This window comes from Macaca thibetana, chromosome 1 (genome assembly GCF_024542745.1).
Source record: "Macaca thibetana thibetana isolate TM-01 chromosome 1, ASM2454274v1, whole genome shotgun sequence".
Taxonomy (NCBI): Eukaryota; Metazoa; Chordata; class Mammalia; order Primates; family Cercopithecidae; genus Macaca; species Macaca thibetana.
This window is the reverse complement of record NC_065578.1, coordinates 94417868-94432298: the sequence shown is the minus strand read 5'-3', so window position 1 is coordinate 94432298 and position 14431 is coordinate 94417868. Positions and strand designations below refer to the sequence as shown.

The 14431-nt window shown below is 39.4% G+C and overlaps 1 protein-coding gene across 2 annotated transcripts in view; it reads left to right on the top strand.

Moving 5' to 3' along the window:
* Positions 1 to 14431, top strand: part of ALG14 (ALG14 UDP-N-acetylglucosaminyltransferase subunit) — a 435379-nt gene that overhangs the window by 403653 nt on the left and 17295 nt on the right. The gene's annotated exons all lie outside the window — the stretch shown is intronic.

Sequence of the window (14431 nt, the reverse complement as noted above, 5' to 3'; positions counted from 1 at the left end):
CATAATTTTGTTATTTTACAAGCTTTTTATTGACAAATAAAAATTATTTATAAATCAATTTGTGAATAATTGTAATTATAAGTTTACACATAATTTAATTTTTTGAAGATAATTCTAAAAAAATTATTGACAAATTTGTTTTTATTTTGCATTGAGTAACAGCTGTGAGCTGAGACTAGAGGTAGGCACCATGGGAAATGGAGAGGTCTGTTTGTGCTCAGAAGAGTTTGTAATCTAGAATCCAGCCATGGCCCCAAGTCTGACGCTAAGAAGGAAGGATGATCTGGACTGGGAACAGAATTGACCTGCCTCAGGGTTCCAGACTGAAGCATCAATGTGATTTTTCAGAGGTGTTTTAAATCACAGGCCCTCTTTTGGAGGTAAGAACAGGTTAATTAGCCACTATCCCATTATTCCAGGCTGCACAAACTACATAGTAAAGAATATGGCATGAGGCTTCAGGATGTCTGACAGAACCATTCTGGAAGTCAGGGAAAGCAAACGCTCTTCAAAGGGCCCAGAACAAATAGCCCTTTAGGTCAGTTCTTAAATCAATAACAGATCAGTCACCAGAGGAGGAAGTCTGTTTCACAGCCGAACAGTGAACAATGCTGTACTGAAACCCTAAGTTCCCACAGTCTCTGGGGAGTAATTAGAACTTGTTCAGTAATCAGCTAATTTGTACTTCTGAGAATGATTCTAAATACAAAATGATAAAAGTTGGGTAAAGGGTAAAGTATAGACCATTGCTTCATGATGGAATTGCATAATTCAAGTGGGGAATCATAAATTTGGACATGCTAGAAGGGTGTTTTTTTTGTTTTTTTAAGAAAAAAGTGATTTAAAGGCAATGCTAATAAAATAAAAATAACCCATGACTAAAAATATATGCTGAAGCATTTGATCTCACTGCGACCTGAGAACAGTAAAATATCCAAGCTGGAGTCTAGTCTACTAGACTAGTCTAGTTTTCTCACTAGGCCTATAAATTAATTTTGAGACTCTGAAGTAATTGACCTCTTTTGTCTGCAGAGTCAGTACAGATTTGGGGTGCTTTTTGTTTTAGTTGTTGTCAAAACATTGTAGATATCCATATCCTGGTTGCTGTATTTTTATTATAAAGAGCAGGAAACTGGCCAGGCACGTTGGCTCACACCTGTAATCCCAACACTTCAGGAGGCCCAGGCAGATGGATCACAAGGTCAGGGGTTTGAGACCAGCCTGGCCAATATGGTGAAACCCCATCTCTACTAAAAATACAAAAAAAATTAGCCGGGCATGGTGGTGGGCGCCTGTAGTCCCAGCTACTCGGGAGGCTAAGGCGGGAGAATTGCTTGAACCCAGGAGGCGGAGGTTGCAGTGAGCCAAGATTGCGCCACTGCATGCCAGCCTGGGAGACAGAGCAAGACTCTGTCTCAAAAAAAAATAAAAATAAAAACAAGAGCAGGAAACTTATTTCCATCAAAAGAGATGGAGGTCTAGGATACGTGAATAAACAATAGCTTATGGTTAATTTCAAATACAGCTTGTTACCCTGCACTAGAAAAATGAGACAATTCTATATTTAATTATATATAGCAACTCTAACATTTGTGATGAGAGGGAAAGATTCTTCTGGATTGTTTTTCTTTCTTTCTTTCTTTCTTTCTTTCTTTCTTTCTTTCTTTCTTTTTCTTTCTCTTTCTTTCTTTTTAATTGAGACAGTCTCACTGTGGCACAATCTCGGCTCACTGCAACCTCCACCCCACAGGTTCAAGCAATTCTCCTGCCTCAGCCTCCTGAGTAGCTGGGATTATAGGTGCCTGCCACCATACCCAGATAAGTTTTTTTGTATTATTAATAGAAAAGGTGTTTCACCATGTTGGCTAGGCTGGTCTCGAACTCCCAACCTCAGGTGATTCACCCTTGTCGGCCTCCCAAAGTTCTGGGATTACAGGCATGAGCCACCGTGCCTAGCCTGATTTTCATTGTTTCAACAGGACAAATACAAGAAAGACTTGAATAGTATCTCATCAGATTATACTTTTCCTGTGATATCGGTTTTGAACTTACAGTTTCTTTCTAGCTTCAAGAGTCTCTGATTCACTGATTCTAACATGACATACTAGGAAATTCTATCAAAGCAGGGCTCCTGGAACAGGCCCCGTTGACCATGGAGCAAAGATGTTCTCAAGAAGAAACCCACATATGGTGATAGGGTATATGACTAAACTGCCTGATTTGAGATACACAGCTTTCGTGACTACCAAATCTGGCATTTGTGTTTCTCAGTAGCAGATGTGGAGAATGAGTTATTACTTAATGAGCAGCAAAATCTTACTGGACTCCACTACAGTAGCACAGTAGCTCACCCTAATAAGACAAAACAACTGTAAAATAGTTTGTGTGAGTTTAGTTCCGAGTCTACTTCTGACCTAGTTGGATAGTATTATTTCCCTAACCTAGGGATTTCAGGTTACTGTGACATCCACCAAAAGATCCAAATCATATTCAGTAGAAGTTCATATGACAAAATGAGAATTAAACTAAATTTGGTTAAATGTTTTGAGTTTTACTTTTGTATTAGTCCGTTTTCACGCTGCCAATACAGACATACCTGAGACTGGGTAATTTATAAAGAAAAAGAGGTTTAATGGACTCACAGTTGCATGCAGCTGGGGAGGCCTCTCAATCATGGTAGAAGGCAAAAGGCACGTTTTATATGGCAGCAGACAAGAGAGAAAGAGAGTCAAGCCAAAGGGAAACCCCTTATAAAATCATCAGATCTCATGAGACTTAACTGCAAGAACAGTATGGGGGAAACCACCCCCTTGATTCAGTTATCTCCCACTGGGTCCCTCCCACAACACATGGGAATTATGGGAGCTACAATTCCAAGATGAGATTTGGGTGGGGACACAGCCAAACCATATCAACTTTTCATCACTGTAAGTCATTAAAAATACAGATTAAAACACTTAGTCACATATAGTTTTTAGATTCCAGTAATAAAGAATAATGAATCTTAATCCTGTTCTATATGGAAGTCTCTGTAGGCTGCTATAACACAGTACCATAAACTGAGTGCTTACTAACAATAGAAATTTATTTCTCACAGTCCTGGAGGCTGGGAAGTCCAAGGTTAAGGAGTCATCCCATTTGGTATCTGGTGAGAGTCCATTCTCTGGTTCATAGACAGTGGTCTTCTCACTGTACTCTTACATGATAGAAGGGATGGGGGAACATTCTAGGGTCTCTTTTATAAGACACTAATCCTGTTCCATGAGGGTCTCACCCTTATGACCTAATCATCTCCCAAAAGCCCATCTCCTAATAATCATCACCTTGGAGGTTAGGATTTCAAGTATGAATTTTGGGAGGTCACAGACATTCAGTCCATAGCAGGAAGTAATTGGGATCTTCAAGTTTCTAGGCTAATCTAGATGCCTTCCTATATATCATTCTTTTTTTGAGTTGACTTTCTGATTATAGCAAGGCCAGGTCAGCACACAGTATTCTCAATATATGGTCAGGATGATTTCTTCTGACTTTATTCAATATCTTTATTTATATAATGAAGAACTTTGCTTGTTCTTATTTCTGCTATGCTCTGTTAGAATTGGAATTTTATCTTCCAAATCTTTAGAACCTTTTACTAAATATAGAATGATATTCTGGCTTTTTTTTTTTCCTCTTCCAGTCAAGAACTATCTTTTCTTTGTACAATTTAGGAATGGCAAAAGGAACTAATTCATTTTTGTGGTGTTTTCTAAATCCAGAATACACAAATGAGTAGGCACATGGCTGATAGAAATATCAGTATACAATAGCTTATAGCTTCTTTCTCTTTTAATACAAAATATAAAGGGCATTTTCACCACCATCAAAAATTTCCTGAATTCGCCTGTAATCAATTTCTACAATCTCTTTTGCCATTTAGGCCAAAGTGAGGTTTTATCTTTATCATTGATAGACAACTTCATTGTGTCTATATCAATGATAAAGATGGCTGAATTTCAGCTTTATACTTTAGTGAGTGGAATATACTGGATTTTTTACTACAATACAGACTAAGATACTTGGGAGCAGAGAGTGGAGGTGGTCGAGGACAAGTCTAGGCTGAGTCCTATGTTTCTGACTTGGGCAAATGAATCAAACTTCAGCTACGTTTGGAAGTAGGGATGTCCACTGGATGTACTGTCAGAACTCAGAGAGCAATCTGGACTGTAAACATTGATTTGGCAATAGTTGAAGAGGAAAATTATTTGAGAAGCTATAAATGTTAGGAGGAGCTTTCTTACGTAAAGTTTGTTCCATAAAATAAAGTTGAAAGGTTTGGGAGGATGAATCTAGGAGAAAGAAACACAGGACCAGTATGACAATGAGGGGACATGAGAGAATTGTTTATTAGAGGCACTAACTATAAAAAGTCTAATATTTTTTCCTCTGTGAATGTTGGAGGCTCATTCATGGATCATACTTAAAACCCCAAATTTATCATTGCTGTCTCTAATTATTTGGGTTAAAAATTTCAAAAGCCTATTAAAGTCTAGAAACTATAATTCCTTTTAGCTTTTTATTTTGAAATCATGTTAAACTTACACAAAAGTTGCAAAAATAGTAGAGAATTCTTGTGTGCTTTTTACTCAGCTCCCACTAATGTTAACATATTATACAATCATAGGTACAGTTATCAAAGCCAAGATATTAATGCTAGTATAATACTATTAACTAAATTACAGGCTATATTCAGGTTTTACCAGTCTTTCCACTATCGTTCATTTTCTGTTCCACATGCAATCCAGAATCCACATTATATTTAGTTGTCAGATCTCCTTAGTCTCCTCCAACTTGTGACAATTCCTCAGTCTTGCCTTATCTTTCATGACTGTTACACTTTTGATGAATACTAATCAATTATTTTGCATACAGAGACTACAACTGTATGATCAAATAATGGGATTTATTCTTACTCTATTTCTGAATGGAACTTTGAGTTTTCTAAAGACTGTATTTTGTGTTTGTCAAAACCCTGGTGACTGGTCAAAATCCATTTCAGCACAGCACAATTATTGTGACTTCTTTGTGTTGCTTGGAAATTCCTCCTTCCTTCACTACAAGGAAATGATATATTCTCTGCTCTACTTACTATAGTAATCGCTCCATCTTTAATAATGATAAGTGAAATAGAGAGTAAAGAGTAAAAATTTTCACAATATATAGTTCCTAAATTAATAATTTTTTGTCTTAGAAGTCATTTTAAATACAACATGATTATACATAAAATATATAATATTTTATAAATATAAAAATAAAAAAATTACCATATGACCCAGCAGTTTTACTCCTAGGCATATACTCAAAAGAACTGAAAGCAGAGACTCAAACAGATACTTGTACACCAGTATTTATAGCAGCATTATTCACAACAGTCAAAAGGTAGAAACAAGTGTCCATCAACAGATGTGGAGAAACAAAATGCAGTATATATACACAATGGAATATTAGCCATAAAAAATGCAATTCTGATACATGCCACAACATGGATGAACCCTGAAAACGTCATGGTAAATGAAATAAGCCAGCACAAAAGGACAAATATTGTCTGAGTCCACTTATTTGAGGTAGCCAGAATAGACAGATTCGCAGAGATGGAAAGCAGAATAGACGTTACTAGGGGCTGAAGAAGGGGGGAAATGGGAAATTATTGGTTAAGGGATACATGGTATCTGTTTGTAATCCTAAAAATGTTCTGGAAATGGATAGTGGTGATATTTACACAACCTTGTAAATGTGCTTACCATCACGGAATCGTACCTGTAGAAAGTGGTTAAAGAGGGTAAATTTTATATATACTTTACCAAAATTTTTAAAAAATCCTTATACAACCATAGCTCTCCTGTCACCCACTTACTGGATCATTTAAATCCAATATATAGGGTCTTTTTATTCTACAGATTAAATTTTTTCTGAAAAACCTATTTTTCTAAATAGTATTATCATACTAAAGCTAACCTTATAAAACTTGTATTTCACCTAATAGAAATTTGAAAAAGTTTCATCTTACATTTATTTGAATAATTTAATTTCTGATACTTGTATTTGATTAGTTATGAAAGTCAGTAATAGAAACATAAGCTTATTCTCACTAGAGGTATATTTTATCCTGTTGGCTTGGATTTTGTGATAAATGTTCACATAAAGTTGAGCCTCTGAATAAATCTACCTGCAGCATGTACCACCCACATTCATCAACGCTCCTGATTGTATGCCTCAAATTCTCTAGAAGTAGGAAGCACTACAGATACATGCTTACTGTAGGGAATCTAGAAATTAGGGACTTGTATCTCCATGAGCCCCTAGACTCATGGCACCATTTGTTAGCTTGTTCTGTTTCATGACTGACAGCTCCACCAGAATAACATGGAATGGGAAAGAAGCGATTCTCAGACGAAAGGAATACTGAGAAAAACAAAAACAGATGTCTAGCATACCAGATCATTTTATTAGTTAATTCCACTAATGTTTGTTGAGCACCTCTTATGTGTTTGGCACTATTCTAAGGGTGAGGGATACATCAGCTAACAAAAAAGACAAATATGCCTGCTGTCATTTAGTTTACCTTGGAACTGGTCTGTTCAGCTGTAAAGGCACGTTGAAACTTGGGCAGCTGGCAAGTATAACATAAAGTACTTAGACTTCCATGGCTAACCTGTCTCCCACTTCTTGAAGTCATTGCATTCAAGGAGGATAGCAAGCTAGTATTCATGTCAGAGTGACTTCCTTATGCAGAGGTCTGCTATAGTTTCCATTAAGTTCAAACCAGTGGGTGGTATTGCTGTGGTTTTGGGGGCCCCTAGCATCTAGAATGAGATAAACTGGTACTGTTTTAGCCTGTGTAGACAACATGTTCACAATAGCCAGTCAAATTGCTGCAGGATTTCAGTCTCAGACCAAAATGGGATGAAAAATCAGGAGCCTTGATGGAATTTTGCATTTTGGGGCTAAAGCTGAGGTTTACTAGACACGCAGGAATGCAGAGGTTTTCCAGATACATACCAGATTCAAGCTTAAGGCAGAAATACTAATTCCATTTTATAGACCAAGCCCCTGGAAAGGGTGGTGTTCCCGCCAGTCTTGGTTAGATCACTTGGAACATGGGCAGGGCACAGTCTGTTAAGAGAAAAATGTCTTCAGATGGGAAATGACCATAGGATGCTAGTAGATGGATGCTATCAGCAAATAAAAGTAATTGTTAGTATTTGTTAGGCAGACCTACATTTTTTCATTTAATCCTCACAACAAAAATGAACAAAGGGGGAAAAACCCTCTTTGAGATCAGAAGTCTACTTGCAAGTATTAAAAAGTCATATAGAACTTGCTCAAACAAAAAACGAAATTTTTCAATACTGGCAATACAGGGATTATTAAGACAGACCGTCCCCACCCCCCTCCTCTGTCCTGATCTCACTGCCTGTGCAAAGGGATAACATTTTTGCCTTTTGGAAATATTAGGAAATACAGTTACATGTTTCAACTCTGGAAGCCACATTGGGTTCTAGGCATCACACTTTTAAAGGGCCATTGACAAATTGCAGCATGTTCAGAGGAAAATGATCCAGATGGTGAGGAAATATGAAACCGAATTATATGAGAAACAGTTGGAGGAAGTAGAGAGGTTTAGCCTAAAGAAGAGAAGATTAACCAGAAAGTATTACAGAGACCACAGTTTTCAGATTCCAGAAGAGACACCACAGAGGTTAGGGATTCATCGGATTCATCATACTCTGCCCATTGGAGCCTCCCAGAACAAAGGCCTTTGTCGGGAAGATACAGGAAGAGCATGGAAAAGAAATTGATAACAAAGCCGTGCCAGAATGACTGGGCCTCACTGGAGACAGGTTCCAAGGTGGGTACTAAGCCCCACATTTCTGGAGTTATTCTAATGAAGGCTATCAATCAGCACCCGCTCATTTCATTCTTCCTCCGTGAGTCTTCCCAGATCTCCCATGGTCAATAATCTCTCCTCCATGAGCTTTCCCAGATCTCTCATGGCCAATAATCTCTCTTCCTGGTTCTCCCCTTTACTTTTTACCTCTCTGAAGTGCTTTCATGGATTCCTTTGTATTCAATTCAATTTATATATCTCCATCTCTCACTAGTCATTCTCAAACCTATTGTAATCCTTTTTATATCATGTCCTTTCCTATCCTGAAATGAAAGTCATAGTTAATGGCACCTACCTATATATAATTCCAAAAGTGCAATAAAATACTCTAATTTTCATAAAAAGGAAAAATGAAAGGAATTTGTAGTCAAATTACATGTTTTCTAATATGTACATACCCAGGCATGACCAACCAGAAGGCATAATCAAGTGCATAGATTCTGAATATAGAATTACCATGAGTAGGACAGCTACAATTCAGACCGATCCGGGTTCATTGTATTGATAACTCAAAACCTGTGAGCAGCTTTGCTGCCCATGATGTAATTTTTTAAAATAGTGAACAGCTTTTGTAAAGTTCCAAACAAACCAAGTATAGTCTTCCCTCAGTTTCCATGGAGGTTCTATTTAGGACAATTCAGTATACAACCTGTAAAAAAAAAATTTGTCTTTCTATGTAAAACAAAATTAGGTTTTAGGTTCAAATAGCGCTAAACAGATTTTTCACTATGTAGATGTCCAATGGGACATTGAAAGTAAAGAGGGATGTAAGACAATCCCAAGTACTGCAGAATGTCTATATCCCTGGCACCTGTCCAATAAGTGCAAATAGCACCCCTTAGTCACCATAACAAACAGAAATCCCCCTATAAGTTCCCCTTACCTACTGCTCCATGAAGAACCAGACTATACAGTGAACTCTAGGAGGATGGGATCCAGTTTCATTCCTCTTTTAATTTTCTTTTTACTTGATACAAGAGAAACTCAATGTTTATTCAAGTGAAGAATGCAGTAAAGAGGATGCTTAACTGCTTCTCAAGTATTTCAAACTCAGTTTTTCCAAATTGAACTAAGATACCATCTTTCTGATCCCTGTCCCCACTCTTAATCTGTCTTACCTCTTTAATTTTGAGACCTAAATGATGTAACAGTATACAAATCCAGCAACTATGGATTCTTCTCTCTCACTGCCTGTGACCAGTAGGTCATAGACCATTTTGTTTCTGGCTTAGAAACATGTCCTGACTCTGGCCTCCTCCATTACCTTGCTTCTGCCTCCCTTTTCATGTTCACCTGGCTGTTGTAACTGCCTGTGTCTCTGCTTCCAGGCACCCCACCTTCAAATACACACTGCACTCTGAACATTCCATGGACGTGTCAAGCCCTCTAAATTTTGGTACATGCATTTCCTTATTTCTAGAGTAATCATTGCTTTTTTCGTCTGAAAGACTTATCCTCATGCATCAAGACCTGGCTTCAATGTCTTTTCCTCTGTGAGGTCTTCCAAGATCGGAATTACTCTGTGTATCTCTCTCTTCGTATTCTTGTTGTGGCATTGCTTGAGTTAAACTGTATTTGTTCACATCTCTGTGGTCACTGCTAGATGGAGAGTTCCTGCCAACATGGTGAAACCCCATCTCCACTAAAAATACAAAAGTTAGCCAGGCATGGTGGCACACACCTGTAATCCCAGCTACTCATGAGGCTGAGGCAGGAGAATTGCTTGAATGCGGAAGGCGAAGGTTGCAGTGAGTCGAGATCATGCCACTGCACTCCAGCCTGGGCAACAGAGCGAGACTGTGTCTCAAGAAAAAAAGGTGGGGGAGGTGGGCAAGGTGGCTCACTCCTGTAATCCTAGCACTTTGGGAGGCCGAGGCTGGTGGATCACGAGGTCAGGAGATCGAGACCATCCTGGCTAATGTGGTGAAACCCTGTCTCTACTAAAAATACAAAAAAAAATTAACCGGATGTGGTGGCGGGCGCCTGTAGTCCCGGCTAGTCGGGAGGCTGAGGCGGGAGAATGACGTGAACCCAGAAGGCAGAGCTTTCAGTGAGCCGAGATTGTGCCACTTCACTCCAGCCTGGGCAACAGAGCGAGACTCTGTCTCAAAAAAAAAAAAAAAAAAAAAAAGTTAATTACCCAGGGCCAGGCACTGTGGCTCACACCTGTAATCCCAGCATTTTAGAAGACCAAGGCAGGCAGATCACCTGAGGTCAGGAGTTCGAGACTATCCTGGCCAACATGGCAAAACTTTGTCTCTGCTAAAAATACAAAAATTAGCCAGGCACAGTGGCAGGCACCTGTAATCCCAGCTAGTGGGGAGGCTGAGTCATAAGAATTGCTTGAAGCCAGGAGGCAGAGGTTGCAGTGAGCCAAGATCGTGCCACTGCACTCCATCTTGGGGGACAGAGCGACATGCTGTCTCAAAAAAAAAAAAAGGAAGTTAATTTCCCAGGCTTTGGAGTCAGTGCTGGAGTTTGGGTTCTACATAATTTAGTAGTCCTCTGGTCTTGGGCAAAGTCCTTAATCTTTCAAAGCCCCAGGTTTCTTATCTGTAAAATGAGGATAATTGTGGCCACCTCATAAAGATATTGGGAATTGAATACAATGCATACAAGATGTTTAAAACAAAGTTTGAAATATCCATTATCACTGGCTTTGTATCTATCCAACACCTCATAGTAAGCATAATAGAGAAGATACTTAACTAGCTGACTTTGAATGAAAGGACTACTGATATCAAATTCTGAGGTTTTGTGATTGAATCAAAAATGGATGTTATATTTAGAAATTATAGCTAATTTTGTCATAAATAAATTTATCTATGGAAAATAATATTAAAACAAAAATGCTATATTTTCCCCTCTTACTTTTTTGGTCCATTAAAAGGCATTCAGGTTGGGCATGGTGACTCATTCCTATAATCCCAACACTTTGGGAGGCCGAGGCAGGAGGATTGTTTGAGGCCAAGAGTTCAAGACCACCCTGGGCAACATAGTAAGACCCCATCTCTACAAAATATTTTAAAATTTTTAAAAATTAGCCAGGCATGACACACACTGTAGTCCCAGCTACTCAGGAGGTGGAGGCAGGAGGCTCACTTGACCCCAGGAGGTCAAAGCTGCAGTGAGTCATTATGGTGCCACTGTACTCCAGCCTGGGCAATAAAGCAAGACCCTGTCTCAAAAAAAAAAAAAAAAAAAAAAAGACCGAGGGCATTCATTCTAGAACAATAATATAAAAACTCTTGAACTTTTAAAGTCCACAACCACTGTGGAAAATTATGTGCCCGCAAACTCCTGTGTTTTGGACTTTGACTTGTGTCTTCCAAAACATGAAGTATGAAGAATGTCACCCTTCTCTTATTAATCTGGGATGGTGAAGGACAGTGAGCACCTCTGGTATTGTTGCGCTAAGCTCAGTAACTGTCCTGCAGTTCATTCACTTTCAGTTGAAAATAAATATGTTTATTCAGCCTATGGACCACTTGTTTCCTTGCTTTAAAAAGTTTTAAGTGCTGTTTGCAATATAAAACTGAATCCTAAATTTTAAAACTTCCATAGTTAATACTCTACTAAATGTTTAAAGCCTGACATTTAATCTCCGTGAACTGGAACGCTCTGATTTCACTGTTTTCAGCTAGTAAATGTCACTCTAAACATTGTTGCTTTCACTCACACTTAAGCGCTTTCATCTGCAGTGGGTGCAGTGTGTCAGAGAATTCTTTGTTTGCCGCTTTAGTAAGGGGAAAAAAGACTAAGCTGGGCCTTGAAACAGAGTGAAAAACACTTCGTGGAAGGCAAAGATGACCCTGTTTTTATATGGTGTTTGTGAACACACAATCTTCAGTTCTACCAGATACTCTTAAAAAGCAATTACAGAGTCCTGCTGAGCTCATACGTGCTTGCCAGCCAAACAGTGGGAGTGGGGAAGGAGCAGTAGATAACTATCGTTGCTTTAATTCACTTTTGCCTGCAGGAGGAATCTTGTCATCTACTGGCTCCCCAAACTATTTTCAAATGGGATATTTTATTTCTGAGTTTCTGAAGGCTACTGGCACACAGGCCAGCTCTCACTTTTCATCATTTTGACATGAAATGGAAAATCCGTTTGTGGCTATTTTCATAGCGTGTGATTTACTCTTGTTCTTTTATCTGTCTCCCCTTTATATTTTTTGTTTGGACATACTTTTCTCTTCAGTCTTTTGCTGTCCTGGCGTTTTTATGTTCATCCTCTTTCCCCTGCCTTCCCCTCATCCCCAACCCACTCAGCCTCCTTCCCCTGGTCCTCAGTCCCTTGCCCCGCCCCTCTTGTGCTCATCCAACTTCAGGCTAGGCTGCCTGCCTTTCTCCTTCCCGATCTGTTCCACGCTGCTGCTGGGGCTGCTTACGCTACTTCTCCCCACCTTGCAGGTTCCCCCTCAGTACCTACAGGGCTTAATCGATATTGGCCCATGAGGTAACTGACAACAAGCAGTCATTACTGAACTCATCCCTCATCACTGTTGTAGAAAAATAGATTATCAGCAACATTCTTAGGCATACCTGTGTCTTTAAGGTACTTTGTGCCTGCAACAACCAGTGTTTCCAGTTTCCTGGCAGCCATCTGGAAGCATGAATTTACTCCTGGAAATAGTACATCGTATGAGAAGCATCAAAGTGGAAGTTTAGAAAATCATGCCTTTCTGTCAGACACAGATCCAGGTCTCTACTCTATAGCTTATTAGCTATGTGGCCTTGGACAAATTCATTCATTCATTTAATTGAATGCCTATATTTATGCCTTGTATTTGGCTTTTAGGAAGCCAGTTGATAGCCCCCCGTCTTCTCCACTTACATTCATAACCAGCTGAGAAATAAGACATAGAAATGGCTGGGTTTGGTGGCTCACACCTATAATCACAGCGCTTTGGGAGGCCAAGGTTGGTGGATCACTTGAGGAGTTTGAGTTCGAGACCAGCCAGGCCAACATGGTGAAACCCCATCTCTACTAAAAATACAAAAATTAGCCAGACGTGGTGGTGCACACCTGAAATCCCAGCTACTCGGGAGGCTGAGACACGAGCATTGCTTGAGCCTGGGAGGCAGAGCTTGCAGTGAGCGGAGATGGCACCACTGCACTCCAGCCTGGGCTACAGAGTGAGACTCTGTCTTTAAAATTAAAAATTAAAAAAAAGAAGGCATAGAAATCAAATTATTCACTTTATCAACAATAAAAGCCATGTTGGAAGATGCTGCTTATATATGCAGCCACCCTAGGTTTACTAATACTTCTCTCCTAAATTAGACAGCAGGCCTGCCTCTGTTCTTCCCTATCCAGCACACCCGTCTGGGTGTCGAGCATGGTCACATGTTGACAATAGACAAGCTGAAAAGAATTTAAAAAGTGAAAAAGCCCATGGGGGCTGGCTGAGCATCCTCAGTCTGTCCTCCTAAACTCACTGATCAGGCAAGCTGCTCTTTCTCCTTAGAGAAGGATAGAGTGAGAAGACTGAAAAGAAGAGACTCTACTCTTCCCACCTGGAACTTGGAAATTCTCTTCCCTCTAGGGAAACAGGAGGGTTGAGTATTACCCCCTAACTTTAAGCATTGTATTTAACCAGTGATTACCATGGTAAGCAAAATAAACATTGCAAGCCTATTTTCTCACCTTCAAATATGGATAATCATAGCTACCACCTATTGTGGCTGTGGAGACTAAAATGAAATTACAAATTATTTACAAAGAATTTGAGTGTGTGTTAACTGCCATTTTTTGATCAGGCGCAGCCTGGGGCAGAATTGGTCATTTGGTAGGTAGGATATGTCTTTGTTGCCTTCTCTTCTTCTCTTTCTGAACCTTCAATTTAGTGATTTTTCTCCCTCCTCATTCCTGTTTTTCTTTCTTTCTTTTTTTTTTTTTTTTAATGTGGCATGTTGGTCTTAAAGCTTTTGATTTCCAGTAAGTATAGGTTGAATTAACTCATACTGGCCAAATCTTTGCTAATCCTGGTTTATGTATTACAGAACTCATTAATTTGAACAAAGAAAGCATTTGGAACAATTAGGTCTGCTTTAGAATTGCACAACTGGTTGTACCTAAATGATCACCAAATACATGGCTACCAACAGGAAATATATTTCTTTTTTTTTTAGGACAGGATCTTGCTCTTACCCAGCCTGGAGTATAGTGCCATGAACACAGCTCACTGCAACTTCTGCCTCTCAGGCCCAAGTAATCCTCCTGCCTCAGCCTCCTGAGGCTAGCTGAGACCACAGGTGCATGCCACCCAGCTGATTTTTTTTTTTTTTTTTAGAGAGACAGGGTCTCACCCTGTTGCCCAGGCTGATCTTGAACTCCTGGGCTCAAGTGATCTTCCCACCTTGGCCTCCCAAAGTGCCGGCATTACAAGCATGAGCCACCAGGCCTGGCCAGAAATATATTTCTTGATTCCTCACATTTATTGTTGTTTTAGTAACTGGAACAATACTTATGCAGCTTCTCTATTACCATAGAAAATAATT